Source organism: Danio rerio, chromosome 7, assembly GCF_052040795.2.
Source record: "Danio rerio strain M-AB ecotype USA chromosome 7, GRCz13ab, whole genome shotgun sequence".
Taxonomy (NCBI): Eukaryota; Metazoa; Chordata; class Actinopteri; order Cypriniformes; family Danionidae; genus Danio; species Danio rerio.
This window is the reverse complement of record NC_141027.1, coordinates 65447728-65471019: the sequence shown is the minus strand read 5'-3', so window position 1 is coordinate 65471019 and position 23292 is coordinate 65447728. Positions and strand designations below refer to the sequence as shown.

At 35.0% G+C, this 23292-nt stretch overlaps 1 protein-coding gene and 1 long non-coding RNA gene across 5 annotated transcripts in view; one reads left to right on the top strand and one right to left on the bottom strand.

Annotated features, from left to right (window-relative positions):
• The window catches only part of LOC147843244 (uncharacterized), a 1033179-nt gene that overhangs the window by 557414 nt on the left and 452473 nt on the right, over window positions 1–23292 (bottom strand). The gene's annotated exons all lie outside the window — the stretch shown is intronic.
• LOC147843247 (uncharacterized) lies at window positions 15247–18090 on the top strand. Of its 3 annotated transcripts, none has more exons than XR_015496410.1 (5): window positions 15247–15327; window positions 16039–16142; window positions 16248–16289; window positions 16613–16699; window positions 17084–18090. It is a non-coding gene; the product is annotated as an uncharacterized LOC147843247 (long non-coding RNA). The 3 variants fall into 3 exon arrangements; XR_015496411.1 differs by having other exon boundaries at window positions 16039–16155; XR_015944721.1 differs by having other exon boundaries at window positions 16613–16743; window positions 17084–17562.

Here is a 23292-nt window from a genome sequence, read left to right as displayed (position 1 = left end):
CATTTCCCTTTTACTCAGGGTACTCAGGGATACTCAAAGGTTGCTCCATCAAAGCTCTGGAGGCTTAATTTATGGAATTTCTTTCTCTTAGATGTGTCCTAAAACACTTGTGAAGGGGTCTCCACGACTGAACCTAGAGAACCAATCCTCTGCAGAGATTAGCTCTAATGTGTTCTAACGCATCTACATAGTTGCTTTTACTAAACTTGACCTTAAATGTAGACCATAATAAACTAGTTCCGTTTTGGGTTCATGATAGTGATGGCTGATTTCGAAGCACTGCTTCATGAAACTTTGAATAATATCAAGAATTGCATGTCACTGAATTTTTGTCTGCCAAGATGAAGACAAAACTGAGTGAATTTCGTTTGGCAATTCTAACATGTCAACCATTTCATCTCCAGTGCTTCTAGCTTTGTTTCCTTATTTTAGCCATGTGGTCCAAAACTTACATTACAGACATTAGTTTAAAATTTAGAGAATGGACAGTAGTTTCAAATTTGATAAGCAGATTGAATCTTTGACTCTGTGCCATTCATTCATTCATGCATTAGTTTTCTTTTCGGCTTAGTCCCTTTATTAATTTGGGGTTGCCACAGTGGAATAAACCGCCCAATTATCCATCCAACATATGTTTTACACAATGGATACCCTTCCATCTGCAATCCATCACTGAAAAAACATCCATACACACTCATTCACACACATATATTATTTACATTTTGGTTGACTTTAGGTTGGCTGTTGGACATTGACATCGGCCTGACTTTGTATTCTGATGTCCACGTAATTTTCATTTCTAAACGAAATGTAATGTCCCCATGACATTGGGGAACAATTTCAATCTGACTTCATGTTAACGTCTTGTGCCTGTTGGGTGTTTAAGGCCATTTCGATCATCATACAGTAAACATCCGTCAACTTCTCATCAGTGACCTGCATTTAAACAGTCACTGAGTCAATCCATGTAAAGATTTTGCACTTCTTCTTGGACACTGTTAATGCTTTCAAGCAGTTTCCTGCAATTATAAGTCACCTATGTCTTGAGGTAGTCCATTATGTTGGGATTTACTTTCTATCTGCGTTTTGATTGGACAGGAATTACAGGAATGATTTTTCTAATCCTCATAGACAAGAAAAATATAAAGTAGCGACTGAAAGTTGAAAGAAAATAATAGAGTAAAAGCACCAATTTTGCTCTAAAAATGTATTCAAGAGAAAGTAAAATTACACATAAAAAACTACTTAGTAAATTACAAACTTTGAGAAAAAAAAACTACTCAATTACAGTAGTTTGAGTAATTGTAATTTGTTACTTTACACCACTGTATTTATTTTTTTTTTTTTTGATATTTCTTGTATTGTTTTGAATTGACTTCTTTTTAGTAGTGCTGTATAATTTGTTATTACTTGTTTAAAGCACTTTGGTCAACCTTGGTTGCAGTAAAGTGCTATAAAATAAAGGTTGATTGATTTGAAACTTTTATTACAGAGGTCACCAACCTTTATGAAACTGAGAGCTACTTCTTGGGTACCGGTTAATGTGGAGGGCTACCAGTTTGATAAACACTTCTCAAATAACAAATTTGCTCAATTTACTTTTAATTATACTTTACGTTTTTGGTAATAATTCATGATATTCATCCATGTGAAGACACTGATCATGTTAATGATTCTCACAAAAGTTATCAACAATGATTTAACAGGGTAGGAAATACCCTGTTTTTAATGTATCAATGTGCAACACTTTATTTTTATATATCTCTGCAAATATTAAAATTTTTAAACGATTACTTCTATATTAGATGAAGCTTACTGGTAAGTGGCGCTATGGTGAGCTATTTTTAGAACAGGCCTGCGGGCTACCTGGTTCCCGCGGGCACCATGTTGGTGACCCCTGCTTTATTAGAATTTTGTTTCAAAACATTGGTTTTGGAGTGTAAGTTAAAATTGCCATGGTCATCATTATATCACAACAGTTTTGAAAATGTAATAGTCTTCTGCATCGGGGTAATCTGTGTAATGAAAATCCACATGAATCATGAACATTATTCAGATGAACCAGTGGCAAATTCTCTGAACAGGTTCTATAGTTTTTACCTGATCTCTTGTTAGTTTTATGAGTTTGTAGACAGTTCATTCCGCTGTGGTGAACCCTGATTAATAAAGGGGCTAAGCTGAAAATAAAATGAATGAATGAAAGTTTATTTAAGCTGTAATGCAATAATATTGTTGTTATTTTTCATCAAATTACCTCTTCGTATCAAGGTTTTTTCGTTTCACTATCCAAGATCATATTTTAGAAGGGTTTGGATGTGGTTAAAATGTCTTGTACATTGTTGACACTTAGTGAAGCCTAGTGCAGCACACAGAGCTCCATATTCTTTATATTCTGCTCCATCAACACATGATTTCTGCTTGCAAAGATTATAACTGTCTGCACTTTGTGCAGTTTTTTTTTTTTTTCGTTGTTTGTGATTCTTTGTTTATTTTAACAAAAGTGTCTTGAACTAAAATAAAATGGAAATAAAGCATTTTCAATTTTTTTTAAAAATTGTTTGTTATTTATTTACACATCATAATTATAAAATCAATAGTAGTCCTAGTAATAGTAGCAATAGTAATACCAGAATGGAAAAAAAATAGCATTTAATCAAAATAACCCAATGCATTGGGTTAATTAATATAACTTAATGCATAACCAGTTGGGAAGGTGCTATAATATATAGTTGGGTTATATGTTGTTGTTTTTTTAACCCAACTATTTTAACAGAGTATTTGTTGATATTACACTGAAAAAAATTAATCAGAGATGATTCCTTGGATTTACTCAATTTTTGTATGTTAAGTGGTTGTAAGCAATTTAATTGTGTTAAATTTAAACAAACAAATTAAGTTGAATATTATTTAATTTAATTTGATTGTTTAAAATCAACACAAATAAATTGTTTGCGACAGTTCTGCATGCAACACTTTTTTCAGTGTAGGTGTTAAGCTAAGAGCATTTATAGTTTATACTTTTAATTTAAAGTTTACAATATGTTCAAAAAAGTAAATTCTATTGCATGTTTTTCCTGGGCTTTCAAAGCTTTACCAGCGTTTGATTAATTACAAAGCAAGTAGTTCAACTGAGTGTGTATGGATGTTTAGGTTGCAGATGCAAGGGCATCCGCTGTGTAAAAAATACATTGGATAAGTTGGCGGTTCATTCTGCTGTGGCGACCTCTGATAAATAAAGGGACTAAGCCAAAGGAAAATTAATAAATGAGTTAAGATTTTTTTTCTTTTTTAATTCTGAAAAAAAATAAATAAAATATATATATATATATATATATATATATATATATATATATATATATATATATATATATATATATATATATATATAATTTTTTATTTATTTATTTATTTTTTATTCTTGGGCACAAAGACTAACACAAAATATATGTTAAGTACCCCCCTTGTTTGCCTTATGGGCACCTATTTCAACAGGAACCTATTTTCTGCCATGCAGGTACTGATCAGAATCAACCCTGCTTAGCTTAGGTGGGCAAACAGGTGAACGGTGCAAAACGATATCTTAATTCACATATTCCTGAAAACCTTCTTATCTAGATTGATGAAGTAAATGTCACAACTTGAAAATGTATTTTAAGTTGATTTAAATTATTATTTTTATTTTTATTTTTGGTACTGATGCATGAATGGTGTCTTACCAGTAAAGAAAAGGAATGTAAAGCAAATAATATAATGTAGAGCCTGTCCAATTTTCAAAATTAGTCCCACTTTCAATAAGTATAATACAATATTATATTACCTTAAAAAGAACAAAACAGGTATATCAATCTCTAGGAAATGATGTGGCCAAATGATGTGCTGCTTTGTGATTAAATATTATTGATTCCATGTGGATCATTACAGATGTGTTTAGTTTTGTTTTTCACCAGGATTTTATACTTAAGGGATTTACAACAAGGTAATTATAGTGTTTGATGTCCATAGTATGTCATTTCCATGTGCTGAACTCTTATTGTTAAGCCATGCACAGGAAAATCCAGATTTAGCATTTTTACAGACCTTATCTTTCTTTTGTTGCCTCAACACGTTTAACTGCATGGAAAGATCTCCCCACTCTTGTGATTGACTATGGATTTTAAATCATTATATTGTATTCCAAAATTGTGCTATATCTGGTGAGGAACGACAAACACCTTGTGTCTTATTAGGACAGGGTGCTAAGTACAATGTTACTTTAACACCACGAAGCCTCTGCAGTTGATTCAGAATTCAGCAACGAGACTGGTCTTTAATGAACTAAAAAGAGCCCATGTCACACCTTTATTCATCAACTACACTGGCTGCCAATCACCGCTTGAATCTAATTCAAGACTCTGTCACTTGGTCACAAAACAACTGCTGGCCCTGCACCCACTTTGAGCCCACTATTTCAATCTCATGTGCCTGAAAGGACCCTGCACTTGGCTACTGAACATTGCTTTGTGGTTCCATCTCAAAGGGGCACAAAATCCCTCACCAGGACATTCACCTTGAATGTTCCATCCTGTCAGAATGACTTGCCAAAATCTCAAGCAGCTGTGTGAGATTTTCAAGAAACATCTGGAGACTTCTCTGTTTCATCAATATTTATTATTTTAATTGCCCAAACAGTTCTGGAATTCTGAGTGTGCTCCGAGTGGGCTTGACTAATCACCTGTAGGACACACTCTCACTTTTCTGTATGCACCAGACATTTAAAGGTGCAGAAGGTGATCAATAAAACCAACATATAAACTCAACTTCCCCTTAGTGCCTCAATAAAGCAAACAAGGTAAAATAGCAGTATTTACTTATGATTTGTTGTTAAACTGAATACAAATCTACATTATCAATGCTGTAAAGGGTTCCTTATGAAATTGACAATAGTCACATCAATCTTTTGCCAGAAGAGGTCAGTGGCTGAACAACACTTCTGTGCATATAACCCATTTGTAAAATAAAACAATCTACATAAGCTTTGCGTGACTAAAATAGTTTAAAAATGTAACATTACCTGTCTAAATATGTCTATATTTCAGCTATAGTCTCGACCTTATTCCATTGCGCAAAAGTGCGCAAACGTAACTCCAATATTTTTTTAATTAATTTAAATCATTTACTTTATTAATCATTATGGAATATGAATAAACTTTCAACCAGCAAAACAAAACATGTTTCTGATGGTGTGGGGTTGGTGTTTTACTGGGTGGGCTGGGGGGATAAGGAGTGGATCTTGTTTTGTTTATTGAAAGAAAATTGTTGCTGTGACCACACACATGTAAAAATCAATAAAAAACTTAATTACAAAAAATGTTTCTGAAGACAATCACCTTCTACACTGTATCGAATATGGCCAACATTTAGCTTTTATTCAACAAATAGCGCACCATCGGCTTCTCCTACTCAGAAAAGACTGGATGTTCAGTCGTAATCTCATCCCAAGGTATTTACGACATGAAGGAATGCTCAAAAATGTGCACACAAGAAAACTTCAATAAGCTCATTGCTTAAGACTGATGCTGTTATTGAAACTTTTATTCCTTTTATGTGTAATTATGTGTTTTGCATCAAGTTTGTTTTCCATGTAAAATATTGTGGTTTCAATGCTTCTTCAATCAATGTTTAACTCTACCACAGCTAAACAAGATTGTAGATAGTTTATGTTTGTTGTCCCTGAAAAGCTAATTTGGTGTACTGACCAATTGTGTAAATTTATGTTAATACGTGTGCAACCTGTTAACATTTTAAAAAAACTTAAACACGTCTGTATTGGCTTACACCCATAATGCCTATGCAAATTACCCCACTGTAAAACAAAGAGTATAAAACGTGCCTTGGGAGAGTTAACTTTTCATTCATCAACTCGGCTCTGGAGGGTGGGTACAAAACCATCTTTATAAAAGCTTGTGCCTAAGGCCTCCGCCCAGACCAGAAACGACTTGAACCCAGAACTAAAATCACAGGAGAACCCAAGAGGACTCCAGGGAGCAGGTGGAGACCCAGGCAAAATGGGCTATTCGCAGAGCTCACACATAACCATCTCCAATACCTTCCTTTTTTATTTTAAGTTTAGTTTGCAATGAAACTGAAAACAGTTTTGCCACCTTAATTTGAAAATCCAAGCTCCACCACACTTCAAGCCTCACAAGGACAAAAATTGATGACCAGCTAACCATGGGGAGTTCTTTAGATCACAAAAGGAACGCAAGTAACACTTTCAAACTACCACTTAACTGGTGTAAACTAAATGTAACCCTAAAGAGACCATAGAAGGGTTAAATTGATAGTGTTTGGTACACTTGGTTAGATTAGTCAATAAAGTTTAATTTCGAATAAAGAAAGATGTCTGTGCATATTTATGAATCTAATGTCTCAAACTTCGGGTTATTTTTATTGCATTAGCCATAATTGAAGTTAACTGTCTATTCGAGCAATCATTGGACATTTAGTTTGTTCTGATTTTAAGAGTTGATTCTCTAAAGCCCTGTTTAATTGAATCTTCAATTGCCTTTGAGCTAAATCACTACATCACCTTTAATAACACCTTTGTCAACACTCTTATAAACACTTTTGTTTCTAAAAGACATTGTGTGGTTTCAAGTCTACTTCACTCAGGTATGTGATTTGACCACTTGTAGGTGAAAGAATCTTCACTGTATGCACCAGACACTTTTTTTATCAACATGCCATGTTTCTGAAAGACATTCTGGAGTTATTCCTGGGTGTTTACATCACCGGCAACGAGAATGTCAAAGTAGCTGGAAGCCATTAATTTTCAATGATAAGTGGTGTGGTGCATCTATATCTTGTGTGGTCATCAAGGAGAGTAAAACTCTATGGTAATGATCTAAAACAAGGTTCCATAGCAACCAATCGCTATGTAGAAGTCCGCCACTTGTGAGGATTCTAGAGAACACAGTCTTGTGAGAGAATATTGCAGACATATGGACATATTGGATAAGTGGAGCAAAGCCACACCACATGCAACAACTTAATCTTCCTTGATTTTCCATTGTTAAATCGATTTTAGGTGCACAACAATTTCAGACTATTTAAGTGATTTGCTGTTATGCTGCAATGACCCCTTTAAATACAAGACCAAGATAGCAAATTTTGACATTCTTGTCAGTGGCGATGTGAAGGCAGACAGCATTGTCAGCAAGGCGGCCAGAGCAAGCTTTGAAGTTCTATCCTGGGAGTGGTGTGAATGCACAATTAGTTGGATTGACAAACCACCTGTAGGTGACACACTCCTTTTCCCTTCATATGCACCAAACACCTTCTTATAAGCATCCTATTCTTTTTGTAAAACATTAGCAGTTTCCTTCCAAATATGCAAATGTTTTATTTATATGCAAAACTAAAATATAACAATAAAGACGTGCAAATAAAGCATTGTTTCCCTGTCAAAGAGAAAAAAAAATGAGTCAAATGAGTCAAAGAGAACAAAAATGTCACTACCTAATAAACTGGCACCAAAGAACAAAAGTTAAAACAGAATTTACTGTGGTAGGAGATGCTGAGTAAATCTTTTCCTTATTTAATATATGCACACTTTCAAAATTGATGGGCATCTTGTTGTTTCCATCAACTGTTTTCCTAAAAAGGTGGATGGAAACATAGCTATTGTGTAGTTCTGAGAGTACTCTACTCTGAGAGTAGTTCTGTGAGTACTCTGGGTGGGGGTGTGAGAGGGTAAATTAAAATAAGACTTGTCATAGAATTTATTATTGATATACTGCTGCTCTCTGATGATTTGAAGTGATTATTTTACCCTCACCCATGTAAGTCACTTTGGATAAAAGTGCCTGCTAAATGAATGGGTAAATGTTATTAAATAAATTTAAAAAAAAAGTATTTGAGCTCTTATATCTTCACATTTTACATGACCCAAATAAGCTTATGAGCAAATATATATTCATATGGGGAACTAAAAATAGTAAAAATCTACGTTTGTTAACAAGTGGTAAATTAACAGAGCTATAAAAATACATGTATATAGTACAGTTCTCATATTTTTGAATTGGAAATACCTGTTTTCTTTGAAAAACTTGAGTTCATATTAAAATTTCCCCGATGTCTGATTACAGGTTTTTTGGCTTATCTGCACCGTTTTTGACATTGTTGAGATATTTTCTGAAACTCGTGTGAGATAACCAGGGTCTTTTTTTTTCTCAGGAGGAAAATCTGAGCAGGAGACTTAAGCAAATGTTTTCCATTTAATCTCATTTCCGTTGAGGAGAAAGACTTGAGATATAAAGAGATCTCATTTGCGATTTTTCTTTCCTATGGGTAAAAGCTTTTCCACACACAAACACGCAAGCCTACACACACAAATCTCCTTTAAACTTCCTCTTCTGTGTCTTGACATCCTATTTTGGAAAAGAATGTTAGCAATTTAGGCGGGAGCTAAATGATGTGTAATGCTGCAGTTGTGTGTGTGTAAAAGAGAGAATTTGTGTGTATGTGCTCCTTTGCCTGAACCCTTTCGCTCGGCCAGTGACAGATGTGCGTTTCTGCTGACAGTGCTGATCTACAGCAAGCCAGCCTGGCTTCTCACCAAGCTATTACTTAATTCATTGACATTTTCCATAATTGCCTAGAGGCAGTTTCCAGAGGAAGTATAGGGTTCTAACAGGATTAGATTAGAAAAATACAATTACCATTTCAGATTTAAGGAGAGTAATCTGACCAAGACTTTGACGTGAAGGAGAGGTGAGCAAGGGGGAGGACGAAGAGCATGAAAGTACAGGAAATGTTTAAGCATTCACTTTAAGGTGAGGAAATGAGGGATGCAAAGGCAAAAGACAAGTGTGGTTGCAAGTTATGGATGGATGCTCTTTTTTTTTTCTATCCTGTTTCTTTGCCGTCTGCCGGTTGATCATGGTGGCTTGCCTGCCGAGCTGGCAGAAATGGAGTGTCAGTGCAGCTTGGATATGTCGATTCAGAGATAATGACATATTGAATCATCTGAACCACAGTCATATCATCCTTCATGTAATTGGTTCCTCCAACAGTTTATTGTCCCTGCCTGTAATTCTCGTCATTTAGCGAAGTTTGTATGTGTGCTTGTACACTGTCGGGTAAGCCCTAAGAGTTTTGTAAGAGCTTTAAAGAACTTAAGCCAAAATCCCCCAACCGACTCAAGACACTGCTATGTAAAAAAAAAAAAAAAAAAAAAAAAACTCTATCTGGGCTTTTCACATGAGGGAACAGGTCATCAAACTTCAAAGAGGACCTCTTTCTTCATCCACAATTGTACTCTGCTCACAGACACAGCGAATGAACTGATTCAGTAAAGAACTACAATATAACTAACTTTCTGGACTCATCTTCATTTGCATACGATTCAGATGAAGGGTGTGGTGTTACCTGTAAATGTGTTTGAGTCGTGTATCATAAATCATGCCTTAATGTGAGCTATAGAGCCACCAGAGGCTTCGTTCTCATTCGCAGCATCCTGTTTCTGTCTCTTAAGGTCTGAAGACTCAGCCGTCCCGTATAGATTTGCATTTACTGGGGCTGCTTGATTAAATGTCATACGGCATATCTCCAAGCCCTGACTGCATCTTACTTTCAAAGAGAAGCTGTCTGAAGTTTCGTGTGCTCTGAATGACCTTGCTGTCGAAGAGAGTCGCCACTGAAGGGCAAGGCTCACGCTTCCATGATTTAGTCAAAGGCCTATCACAGATAATTCATCAACCTTGAGATTAATTTTTCATACACAAATGATGGTCATGAATCAAGCCAGTGTATGGACACACCTTTCTGACCTTAGCTGGCTTAGTTGTACGTGTTTTGATGGGATCGAGACCACTTTTTCCTTGACTTTTTCATTTTAAAGCATTTTTTTTACCAGCAAATGTAAATTTGCTAACTAATGAATGCACTCTGAAAAGTATCGCTAAAGCATCGCTTAAATGTGTCTGCTTCTCACAAATGAAAGAAAAGTTTATACAAACTTGTAATACTCGAAAAATGTATTCACAGGCATGAAACTATGTTACTGAACTTTAATGCATTAAGTAATAAAATCCTTTTCATTAAACCTTTGGCCCTCAACACTAGAATAATAACATGCAACACAAGTTTAGCATTTACCCCTTTTCTGTTTGTTTCTTTTCTATGGGTAAACCATTAAATCGATTTAAATAAAAATAGAAAAATAAATCCACTATATCATGTTTACATTTACACTATTCAGGAACCATGTGCCACTCATAGACACATAAAATCATATTCTGCTCTCTCTGTCTCTGGATTTATTTAATTATTGATTGAATATCTAAAATAACCTATGTTGTAAAATGAAATACAATAACAATGTAGTAACAAATGCCTCGTCTGGTGTAGTGCAGGAAACAGAGGTTAGGATCCAGATAAGCCAATACATATTTAATTATACCAGTGGTGCTCAACCCTGTTCCTGGAGATCGACCTTCCTGCAAACTTGAGCTTCAACCCTGATCAAACAAACCTGAACCAATTAATTAGGACCTGAACAGCACTTCAGGCAGGACTAAATACAGGCAGGTGTGTTTGATATGGGTTCAACTGAAATCTGCAGGAAGGTCAATCTGCAGGAACAGGGTTGGTCACACCTGAATTAAACTAACTAAGACAAAACAATGAACGAAACACGCAGACATCATGCGAGTGACTTAAACAATTTACAATGAAGGGCTAACAGTTTAACTAGCAGCTATCTCTCTGCAACATTCACATGGCCGCCCACCGAAGCTAACCAGTGCTGTCGCCGGTCAGTACCTGAATGGGAGACCACATGGGAAAGCTAAGTTGCTTCCAGAAGTGGTGTTAGTAAGACCAACAGGGGGCTTATATTGATGGGGATAATATACTGCTCAGTGAGTGCTGACTTTTGTACTTTTTGACTCTCTGTGGTCATTAAAAATGCCAGGATGTCCCTTGAAAAGAGTAGGGGTTTAACCCTAACCATCCCTATTTCATAATTGGCTTCATCACTCGGTCTCCCTTCCACCAATCAGCTGGTGTGTGGTGTGCAGTCTGAAGCAATATGGCTGCTGTCGCGCATTCCGGTGGGTGCTGCAAACTGATGGTGGATGAGGAAATTCCTCCCAAAAATGTGTAAAGTGCTTTGAGTCTCCATAAATAAATGTAATAAACTATTATTATTTTTATTATTATTATTAATAATATTATTATTAATATTATTATTAATAACAGAACAGGGTATAAATACACGAGGAAACAATTAACTAAACAAGCTGACGAGGGGGTGGAGACAATTAACTCACAGATTGACAAGATAATACAGGTAAATAAATGTGACAGGAAGTTACATGAAAACACTGAACTGTAATATACAAAAACAGAAACCTCGCCGACTCTAGTCTGCCAATTGGCCAGCTGCCCAGTCAATCATTCAGTCAGTCAGTCGGACAGCAGCCTCCAGAGGCTTTACCCGAGAACAGCATGTGCGCGAATGGCATGTATAATGTATAACATATACTGACATGTATAATGTGCTTAATTGTACTTACTTACTTTGTTATTTATTTATTTATTTATTTATTTATTTATTTATTTATTTATTTATTTGTTTGTTTGTTTGTTTATTAATTTATTTTTTCATTATTAGTGTAGGGATCAACCCACAGTTAAATATTGATCAGGGATTTATTAGCTTATTTTGAGGAATTGACTCTAAGTATTTAAATGATTGCTTTGACTCCATTGAGTCAGACTGAATCAGATTAAAAGTTTTACACATTTTATTTACCATTTGTCCAGCAAACAGAAAACATTGTATATCACCAATCTTGTTTATATTATTTCCGTGGCCAACAATAATAACATAACACAGTATTGGGTTAACTTTTAGCAAGGTACCAAAATCTACAGCTCGAGGCAATGACTTAAAAGCACATAAACACGAGCACAGTTCTTAAAAAATAAGAACAAAGATTTATTGAGCTGCAACTATGATGCATGAAACTTAGTAAGTATAAACAAACAACAAACAAAGGCACACACACATTTACACATACACAAAGAGGCAGATCAGAGGATGCAAGATGAGTTGAACAACCATCCCAATTTAATTCTAATACTTCTTACTAAATCTTGGAATCACACCTGAGAAACCACAAAAAGCAGAGATATGGCTTATCTTTAACTGCTTAAGATCAATTGTGCACCACATCAGCAAGATACAACATTAGTTTGTGGTACTTGCACTTTTGCTGAAGTCTTGAGTTTCTCTTGCCGGGCTGGCCTCGGGGAAACACGGCCCTCCTGATTGGTTGGTGACTCGCTTCAGTGACGTCTTTGTGATTTAGTTGAGTGGCAGTCTTCCTGGGTTTACCGAAGTGAAGGACTCTGCTGAGAGTTGGTTTGCGGAAGTTATTGCAGTTTCTGTGGTCCCAAAACTTTAAGAGGTTGCATGGAAAGTTTGTGGAGCCAAATCGCATGGTGGTGATGTGTCCAAGCATGGAAAAAACAACATTAGAATTAAAGCAGATGCTGTAAAAAACTCATTTTCAGCCACTAGACTTTTGTCATCGAGTGTCAGAATGTTGTGGGAACGCGCAAAACGAGGGGTAGTGGTAAGGGAAAGAGCTAAGGGTAGTAGAACTGGGATTGGGGCTAAGTATTGCAGTATTTACAAAGCAGTTATGTTGTTTTTAAGGTCATTCATAATGAGTAGCTAAATGATTATTAAACTATTCAAATTAGCATTTATATATTATTCAGGCATATTTTAATATTTGCTCTGTGTGCTAATAAATGTTTTATTAACACAGCTCCATGCAGTTTTGTGACCTAACCTAAACTGAGGACTATTTATGCTTTGAAAATGCCTCATAAATACCAACCACTATTAAGTAACTGGTTTGCGAAATACTTAGTTTGGTTATGAAAAATGAATCATTATTAAAGTATAAAAAATACAATCATTAAGCACATTTATATTAAATTAAGAATACAGCATTTGTAGCTGTAGTAATAAACTGCTTACTAATATCTATTAATGTAGAGTTAGTGCATTAATAGAAAAAAAAAAATATATATATATATATATATATATATATATATATATATATATATATATATATATATATATATATATATATATATACACTGAAATACGTGTACCACTATTGAGAGTTTCAGCATAAGGATATATGATCTAAATGTTCCAATTAGCTTCTCTAGATGAACAGTGAACAGCCAACATTTTATAAGAGATTGAAAGCATTTATGCAACAAGTTCACATAGGTAAGTGATCATAGCTGTGTCGGAACATATGGATTTGTTATATGTGTCATGTTTAAGAACATATCACATTTCTGATCAATTATGTAAGCTCATGATATGCAGTGCGAACTGATGTGTATTGTTTGATTTTACCCCTTGGCATTCCTGAATTCAGGAATAACTAATGGCGTGGGTAGAGCACTAGAATGATAAAAGGTTAAAACACAAACAAATGTGATCACTACATATTTGTACAAAAAAATAAAACAAGAAGCAGCAAGTTTAAAGGTGCAGTAGGTGATCTTCCACAATGCTAACAGCTTGAGAAGGGTCTGGCTGCAGAGTTGAACTTGCATCTTCAGGCTTGCAAGCTTAGGCAGACACGCTTCCTATGCAAGTGATGTCATTTTACAATTGACACCTGCACCTGTCACGTCACTTGAAATGACGTGACAGGTAAATCAAAAGTAGGCTTTTAGTTTGTTTGCGTTGCCAGTGATGACGTTGTCAAATAATTCTAAGTAGCCTACTTACGTTGTACAACATGACAAACACAACAACACTCATTACTAAGCCCAACTGACATGCTATTTCAGAACAAATATTCTGAGTAGCATAGTAAACAATATAAGCACAGCATCACAGGTCATCATTGATCAAAAATTAACCAATAACAACAACATCTACATCAGTTTTGTGTGAAGCATAAATTGTTTTAAAACAGAACATTACCTGTCTAAAAGAAATACTTCAGTCATGGTGTCCTTTCTCCAGCGTACAAAGGTAACTCCAATATTGATTCAGGTTTTTAAAAAGTTTTGATTCAGCAGGTTTTTACGAATCACGCACTCTCTCTCTCTCTCTCTCTCTCTCTCTCTCTCTCTCATGAATGCAAAATACACAGATAAATACACAGACAGAGCTGTGTACAAACAGTTGCGCAATTGTTCAAGTCTGCATTTGCTTATGTCAGCCTGACTCAATTTAATTGCATAAACATTTTTTTTTTATGCCTTACCCAGAATATAAAAAATACATATAAATACATTTAGATCACTTACTTTAAGCAATACTATTGGAATGTGAAGAGACTTTCAACCAGCACAACAAAAAATGTTTCTGAAGACAATCACCTACTGCACCTTTAAGTTAGTTGTTAAAGTATAAATGAAAACCAATAGCATATTAATGTAATAAAATAATTAATTTAACATTCTGGATTTTATGTACTGTCTCTCCTCACGAGTGCTATATTCACATTCTCCTAGATTTTAAGTTTTATATATATATATATATATATATATATATATATATATATATATATATATATATATATATATATATATATATATATACACTGTTAGACATTTCTGTAAATTACACAGTTATTTACTGTATTTCACCCAGTGTAATACTGCAAATTCCTTTTACGGTAAATAACTGTATTTACCGTTGCATTATGGGAATTTAGTGTGATGTCGAACAACATATACAGCGATGTACTGTATTTGTAAAAATTCCTGTATTATACTGTATTTTCCACAACTGCTTCAACGCCACCTTGCGGCGATTCGACTACTCTGCACCACATTTTGCCTGAGGACCCTGGAGCAATTCTGGAGGACAATTTATTAGTGTGCCTGAAGAACATACTGGATTTAACAAACTTTACTCTGGTAAGCTGAGGCAGTGTTTCATTTTACAGAATGTTTTGTGGACGAGAATAGAACAAAGTAAAGTATAAAGTTGGCTATTATTATTTTCTCTGGCTTGGCGTTATTTCGCCCATTTGAGAAATATATCATCTATTAAGATGTTACCTTTATTTAATTTATTACATTAACACTACTATTACTTTAAATAAGACTGTTTATGACTATTAGCCATTGTTCTCGTCATATCTTTTTATTTATTTACATAGGAACCGGTGTTGCAGCGGGTTTTGGTTTAGGGGAACCAGAGGTATGGAGGACACTTAGCACGAGACAACGGTCCGGCAGAGAGTGTTTTCCCCCAGAAGAATATGAATGAAAGACCAACAAATAATCCAGGTAAAAGCACGTCTGTCTGTGCTGACAACACTCGACATTGATTTGAGCACCTCTATTAGCATTTGTTTGCTCGGCAACATTGGCTGAAGCGATCTTAAAATGGTAATGTTAACTGTTAGCTAAACTGAGCTAAGTTTATACTGAATTGGACTCAAACTCATTTTAACGTGCAACGTTTAACTTATATTGATTTATACTATATATATTAGATGTTGTGAACTTATTTTTCTCTGGTTTAGAGTAACTTATAACGTTAGCTTGAGAAAATAACATCGCGACGTAACCTATAAGAACGTTAACGTAAATCTATACAATATGCATAGAGGTAAAGTTGGTTTTATATTCGCACATTCATTCGTTTAGAAGACTCTATACTGTTTACCATGTTACTTTGAATATTCGATCAGAATTAGCATGCCAGTATGACTTGAAATCAACATTAACACTGTTTATTTGACCGTGAGCATGTTGTACTTTGATAGTCATTAGCTGCTAAAATGATTTCGCTATTTAGAGTTTGCAAATAATACTTTTATGAAATTAAATTATTAAGGGGGAAGTCTGAATCTGCTAATATAAAACCAATTTTACCTCTATGCATTATGCTAATAACCACCTTTTTGCTATTTATTGTTTGCTAATTATTTTTTTATCACAACTCTTGACATTTGGTTTAACATAATTGTTACCATTATATTTTTTTCTGTTTAGATATGGCACTGGCACAGCAGCAGGTTTTGTCTGAAGAAACAAACAGCATTTCAGAGGAACATCTTGATCAGCACAGCCTTATGCTTAAAAAATAAGCAAGACCAGTAAGCAACCTAGGTAAACAAATAAAAAAAAAGTTGTGTGGAGGTTGTGGATTGTAGCATGGTATTCTTATCTGTATTTTTGGCTTTTTTATGGTCTCAATATAGAATACTGGGAGCCTGCCTGTGCAAACTGGACCTCATACAACAGTAAGTACTGTACATCTATTTGTTTATCAATATATTAACGTTACTTTTAATACAAAATGTGTCACATGTTTAGTTGCTAGCTAAATAAAAAAATCGTTTTCCCTTTTTTATTAAACCATTTAGTAGGTTTTTTTTTTTCATCTTTGTTTATAATATTTTTGAGCAGATTGAGGTCTGTCATGGGTCAGACATTTCAAAATACAATATTTAGTATTGGGATACATGCATTTGTCTATGTATTAAATGTCTTTTTCCCCATTTCATGTTGCCTAAATATTTTGTAATAAATAAAATAATACAATTTTTTGTATAAATAATTCCAGAGGATGAAACAAAATGCACAGCAACAACCAGAGTGAGCCAGAAGATAGCAGGAGAAGTACTGAAGAGAATGACAACCATGAACAACAGTGAGTTATCCTTCTTTCACCAGCTAACTGAGAACTTGGATTAGGTGAGACACTCTCAATAGTTTTATCAGTATTCAGTCAGTTTTAGTTTATTAGGAATACATAAAACAAATAGTCTAATATGTCCTGCAGTGAATCAACCCATCACAAATGCTACAATGTTTTTGTAAAACCTTGTTAGGGAAAAAAATAAACAGGACATTCTGGTTAGTTATCTTTTAAACATGGTAGTGAGCAGGTTATGAGCAGGAGCCAGTTGCTCAGTACCAGCTGAAAACTACCCCAACCCAGCTGCCATGCTTCAAAATAATTAACCAGTATATGATTTATTTTTTTTAAACAAGCTTCTTCTATGCTTATGTTAGTCTGTTTGTCCTTATCCAGAGTTCTTCATAATCCTGGACTGGGCCAAATCCTGACCAGATGCTGTGGTGGTCATGGAGGAGTGAATCCTAAAAGACACACGTGATCAATGAGTTTCCGCATTGATCCAATGGGCCAGCCTGACCACCCGCTGGTGAACTTTCAAGCCTCTGGTGCCTAGACTGCGGCCTTGCACAAGTTTGGCTAGAGGAGAACTGGTCGTGCCCAACTGAGCCTGGTATCTCTCAAGGGATTTTATTCTACACTTTCGTCAGTTGGTGAAGTTTGTTCCATGCCACTGTCGCCACTGGATCACTTGGCTACGATTGGTGGATCGGTGGATTTGCTCTTCAGTGTTTGGACTTTCAGCAGTGACATTTACTGCTTCAATTCTGAAAACTGGACTGAAGCAGCTTCAATTTACAAGAACTTCTATGTTAAGCTGCTTTGACATCATTGATCTACATTGTAAAAGTGCAATAGAAATAAAGATGAATTGCATTTGAACATGTGAATTCAGACCTTGTTGAGCATTTGACACCAGAACTAGTAATATTTTAAAGTTGGGTTGTTTCTGAGTCGGCTAATAGTTACAAATATTTATTTTTCCAACAATATGCAATTCAGAAGTTTAAATTTTTATTGTACATGTATGTTCTAGTGCTTTGTGTGATTTATTTATTTTTAATGTGTTGATTTCTTAATGTGTTGATTCTTAATGTAATTTTCACACATTTTCCTTAAATGCTTTAAGCATTATTAATGTTTTAAAGAATGGAATATTTTGTAATTGTGTCTGGTTTAATGTCAGTAGTACTTAGTACAATTGGTTTTTTTTTTCTCAACAATATGCAGGTCAGACACTTAAATTAGTTTTGTACATGTATGTTAATGTGCTTTGTCATTTTCAATGTTTTTTTTCCTTAAAATAAAATATTTTGAATGATTGAAATGTAATGTTTTTACACATTTTTAAGCTTGTTTTAAGCATCTCCAATGTTTTAAATAAAGAGTGTTTATTTTGTTAATATTTTGTAATTGTGTCTTTTTTAGGTCTATAGTATTAAAATAATATTAATAAAATTATATTATAAAATATTTAGGACAAAATTAAAAGGTTTACAGTAGCTAACTGTTAACTTAGGTTTTTACAGTAGTTAACCATTTTCAGACACTACAGTAACATGCTGTAAACGGATTTACAGTTGTATACTGTAAATCTAAAATACAGTAACTTACTGGCAACAGTGTTGCCAGTAAGTTACTGTAAAAACCCTTTGAAATGTCTAACAGTGTATATATATATATATATATATTTTATTTATTTATTTTTTTTTTTACTTTGTTCCAATTGTTGTACATTTTATAAAATCTATTTATTGTGGCAATATACACAATGGAAAACAGCAAACCCCCCACTTTTGGTTCAAGTCTACCTCAGAATTTTTTAAAATCATAATGGGCATGGAGCTCCGCAAGCAGAAGCAGGAGTGGGCGTGGCCAGCAGAACTGAGAAGGAGGTGAGCAAACAACTGTTGTCAGTTAGCTCACAAAATGAGACACAAACCTTTGTTTTACATTTGTCATTTGTAATTTCATATTTTACACAACAACAATTTATATCATTATAAAGATAATCGTGTTCATATAAACACTATAAATGAGGACTTCTCTCTCAATACCCGAATCTGAATGCAGGCTCAGTGCAGCAGGTCTCTTGCCCTGCCTATTTCAACCATTAGCCCTGCTGGTAATCTGAAGGATTTAGGGGAACACAGCTGCATGGCTATGTGTCTAAATGTAAACAAACTCCACTTATAAAAGAAAAATTCCGCCATTGTCCAATTCTCGTACTGCTCTTCCAATAAACAGACACAGCTTTGCTGTATCAGCCTTGACAGAATTGCAGTGAAAAACGTGCAACAAACCCCGTGGATCATGAAAAAAACACATACAACCATTCATGAACAGCTAGATACTTTGTGACGTGGGTCCACAGATGCGGCCCCACCCAGTCATCAACACAGGGTCTCACAGCTTGGCACTGGCAGGTCTGTCTTGCTTTTGGAAAGCATGCGCAGTCATAAATAATTAAGATGCAGACTCTTCTAATAGGAGAAAAAAAAAAAAACTCCACTATGAATAATAATGAGAAACTGACTCGTCATCTTCGCACTTGCAGTTTTGCGCTAGGTGACCGATTTTGATCCCGCCCCAAAAAATAATTTTAAACCCGGAAGATGAAATTAGCTGACAAAATCACAAAATCATCCAGTTTTCCCCACAAGTAAAGCTAACAGGTGCTAAAATTGTCTTAACTGATGCTCAACACACACAAATCTGTTAAAATCTCAAAAAAGTACTCTCGGGTTTCTTGACTCTTTAATCTGATGTAGAATTGCTGGAAAGTTAAAAAAATTAAAAATAAACAACTGTTCACTAACCTTTGAGCTATGTAGCTCTATGCATATTTCTTCAATGATAATGCAGGTAAAGAGCACAAGTTTTATAGGGGTGTTGAGAACCAAGCTGATGGAGCAAGTTAAACTTTAACTGTATTTGTGAGCTTCCTTTTTTATTAAAATGCATGGGGGAGAGGAATAATTTGCCAAAAATGCACTCTATTACTGAATCTTTTCCATTACCACCACAGTTAAAATTAAATACAAATCAATTGTATTCAGGTGTGTTGTAGGCATTCAAGAGCCCCTATGATGGATTTTTTAAAAATTACCTTTCATGCCATGATACAGCTCTAAATGAATGAAAACATCCAGCCGAGTTTTAAATCTGAAAGTGCACCATGTTAAAGTTATTGTCTTCAAAAAGAAAGAGTTCACTCAAGAGTTGTTAAAACATTTCACTGATATCTAAGTGAAACATTGCCCATTCACTTTTTTGATCTTTTATTTCTGAAGTTAATTTTTTTCAATACTACCACAGCAGTATAGCTCCAACCTTGTGCTTTCTTAGAATCACTACCTTTATGTGTGATTAAAATGGTTAATGAATGTTCTCGGTAGCGTGCAAAATATCTATGCGGCTTGTAGGTCTTTCACACTAAATGAAAAAAAAATGCTTCAATGTGCTATTTAATCCACTAATTTTAATTATTTGTTAGGACAGTTTGTTGCTTGGTGATCCAAAGTGCACATGCAAGAGACTGCACCTTCAACGAGCTTGAATGTGCACCATGGCCAATTTTTTATATGTGCTTTGTCAGGTTCACCATGTTATTGTTGTTTTCATTACTTTGAGTTACAATGAAGCAATGACCAACTGGCTGGTGTACAACACACAGTGCTTTATCAATGTTTTATTCCATAATGTGTTCAAATTCTTGAATCTTATTGGCAGGTAAATGTGTATTGAATTAGTTGAAATGCACAGGAAGCTCCAGTCAGTTTGGATCCAAGTTTGAAATAAATGCTCTCCCCCCAAACCAGAGACATAGAGAGAGAGAGAGTTGCAACAACTTCATTAGCTGTGTCTCATTTCAAAGGTTGCATCCTCCGCTCATTTCAAATTAGAAAGCTCCTTAATGTGCAGCCTCCAAATGCATCCTTTGTTTCCCAGGTAATGTAGGACACAACTGGTGAATCCTTCGTGGCCTCAAACGTCCCAAGATTCATTGTGCGCTGATAACAGCAGGACGCGTTTAAAAGAAACCTCCAGTTTAAATGTATGAATTAAGTTGATTCTATGTGGATATTTAAACACATGTTAAAAAAAATATATATAAATAAAATAGTATGACATGTCTTACTAAAGAGTGATTTTATAGACAGTTAACATGTTTTTGTGTACATGTTTTTGTGTACAGGAAATATATTTCCAGCTTTTATAAACCTTGTTTTGCCTCCAATTTTTTTTTATCAGCTTATTAACAGCAGCTGTTGGTGATGAGATCCGTCCCACTAGATCGTCTCATTTCAAAATGCTCGGTTCAGCCTGTGTGAACTTCGAAGGGCTTACCTTTAAAGTCTGCATCCTTCGAAGGGTGCAGACTCTGAAAAGAGACACAGCTATTGACTACAATGTAATGCTTTTATTTTATTTTTTTCAACAGCAACAGTGGCTCATGGAGCCTTTCACTAGTTTCCGGAAGTTAGCACTAACAGCTTAATTATTGCTGAAGATGGCTTGTTTTGGACTTTTAAAAGCTACAAAGTTTTTAAAAATACGATTGTGTCAATTTTAACATTACCTCTAACTTTATTTGAATTAATCATGAAGCACTTCCTAGAACTGTTTGCAACCCAGGCTCATTCTGAAAATGTTTACCTATATACATTTCTGGAGAGCGCCAAATACATCCCAGCAGGTACGTTTCTTTTTTTTTTTTCTTTTTTTTGCAGTTTTTGCAAATTCACCTGAGGCCTCTGTTTAGGCTTTTCAGAACTAAAATTTCTCTTGTGGGCGCCTTTTGTGCTTGCTGTTCTCACGTAAATCCACCAAAAGACTGCTGTCGACTGAATGACTGACCAATCGACTGACCCACCCTCCTCCTTCTCTAAATCCAACCAAAAGTGCTTTCAAAAGCACCAATTAACCTGATGACAATGCAACATTTTGGACTTCTGTTGTCTCAACCATCTCTCTCTATGGCTTAGCCCCAAACATTAGTAGTAACCATAGTGACTGCTATGGATGACAGTTGTTAGAATCTTCATTTCTTTGTAGTAGAATGCACATGATCAGCAGCTGTTAAACATTGGAACCTATAATCATTGATTTCCATGAAAACAAATACTTTTAAAGTCAATGATTACAGATTTTCATTTTTTTTAATAACTGTAATATTTTGTGTTAAACAAACCAAAAAAAAAAAAACAACAACAACACATTTTTGACACTGAAGGGGGTAATTGACCCTTTAAATAAGCTGCATTTCATGCCAATAGTGCTTGCCATTGCTAACTGCAAACATTTAACATTGCAATACTCTAGATGCAAACAATGTGGAATGTACAGTTATACTTGTGGATCTACAGTAGTATGTGATTCAGGAACCAAAGTGCAGTGAGCTCAGAGTTATAATTAAATGGGTGATGTGATTCTAAACCTCCTGAAGATGGAATGAATAAAGGTTATAAGTGCTGTGTTTAGCTGTATTTCATGTGTTTAAGTGAGGGCAGGGACATGTCAATGACTGCTACTGGCGATCATTGGCTTTTACCTGGCCTCCATCTGTGCTGATTTATCTCAGAACTTTCTTCATCTAAGGTGATGAAGCTGGCCCGGTTATATCCTCAGGTTAAACATTTATGCCAAAGTCAGCAAAATCTCTATCTAAAATTTCCTCTTACCATACCCAGCAAACACATTTACAATTGGAAGATTGTTGAAATCAGAAATGTGGGATGGCAATGCTGTTATTCAGTGTTCTGGCTGGTCTATGGGGAAACATGCATATGTTTAATACTCTAATTAGCAAGTACAGCAGGGGCTTCAGAATAATTAAAAAAAAAAAGAAAAAAAAAGAACATGACAATTGTAGCAAATAAGACACCTACTGCTTGTGGCATATTCCTAGTTTGTGTTTGAATCTATTTAATGTTTTTGCAATGTACCTAAAAAAGTAACAAAACTGCAGTTTATTTATAATGGAAGACAAAGAAATGTTTAACCATTTACTGCATTATAAATAATAACATTACAAATTTGGTCTCCACGGAGCAAGATAGTTGCTGGTTCGAGCCTCAGCTAGGCCAATTGGCATTTCTGTCGGAATTTGCATGTTCTCCCTATTCATATGGGTTTCTTCCAGGTGCTTAGGTTTCCCCCACAATCCAAAGTCATCCAGTATAGGTGAATTGAATAAACTAAATTGGCCTTAGTGTGTGTATGGGTGTTTTCCAGCACTGGGTTCCAGCTGGAAGGACATCTGCTGCGTAAAACATATGTTGGAATAGATGCCTTTGTGGCTACCTCTGAAATAGAGACTCAGCCGAATGAATGAATGGCATTACAAATTATACATATTTTGAAATAATTTGTAACAAAGGGTAACACTTAAGAACAACTATCCATTATAACTAGTTAAAAGTACATTAATAAACTGTTAGTTAATGAGTTATACTTGACTTGTTAAATAAAAGTCCCAAAAAGTACCAAACGTTCCAATAACATACATAAGCTAATAACTAACACTTAACCAATATATATACTCACACTTTACTCATCAGTTGTGCATAGTTTCTTTACCATCTAATAACACCAGTGGAACT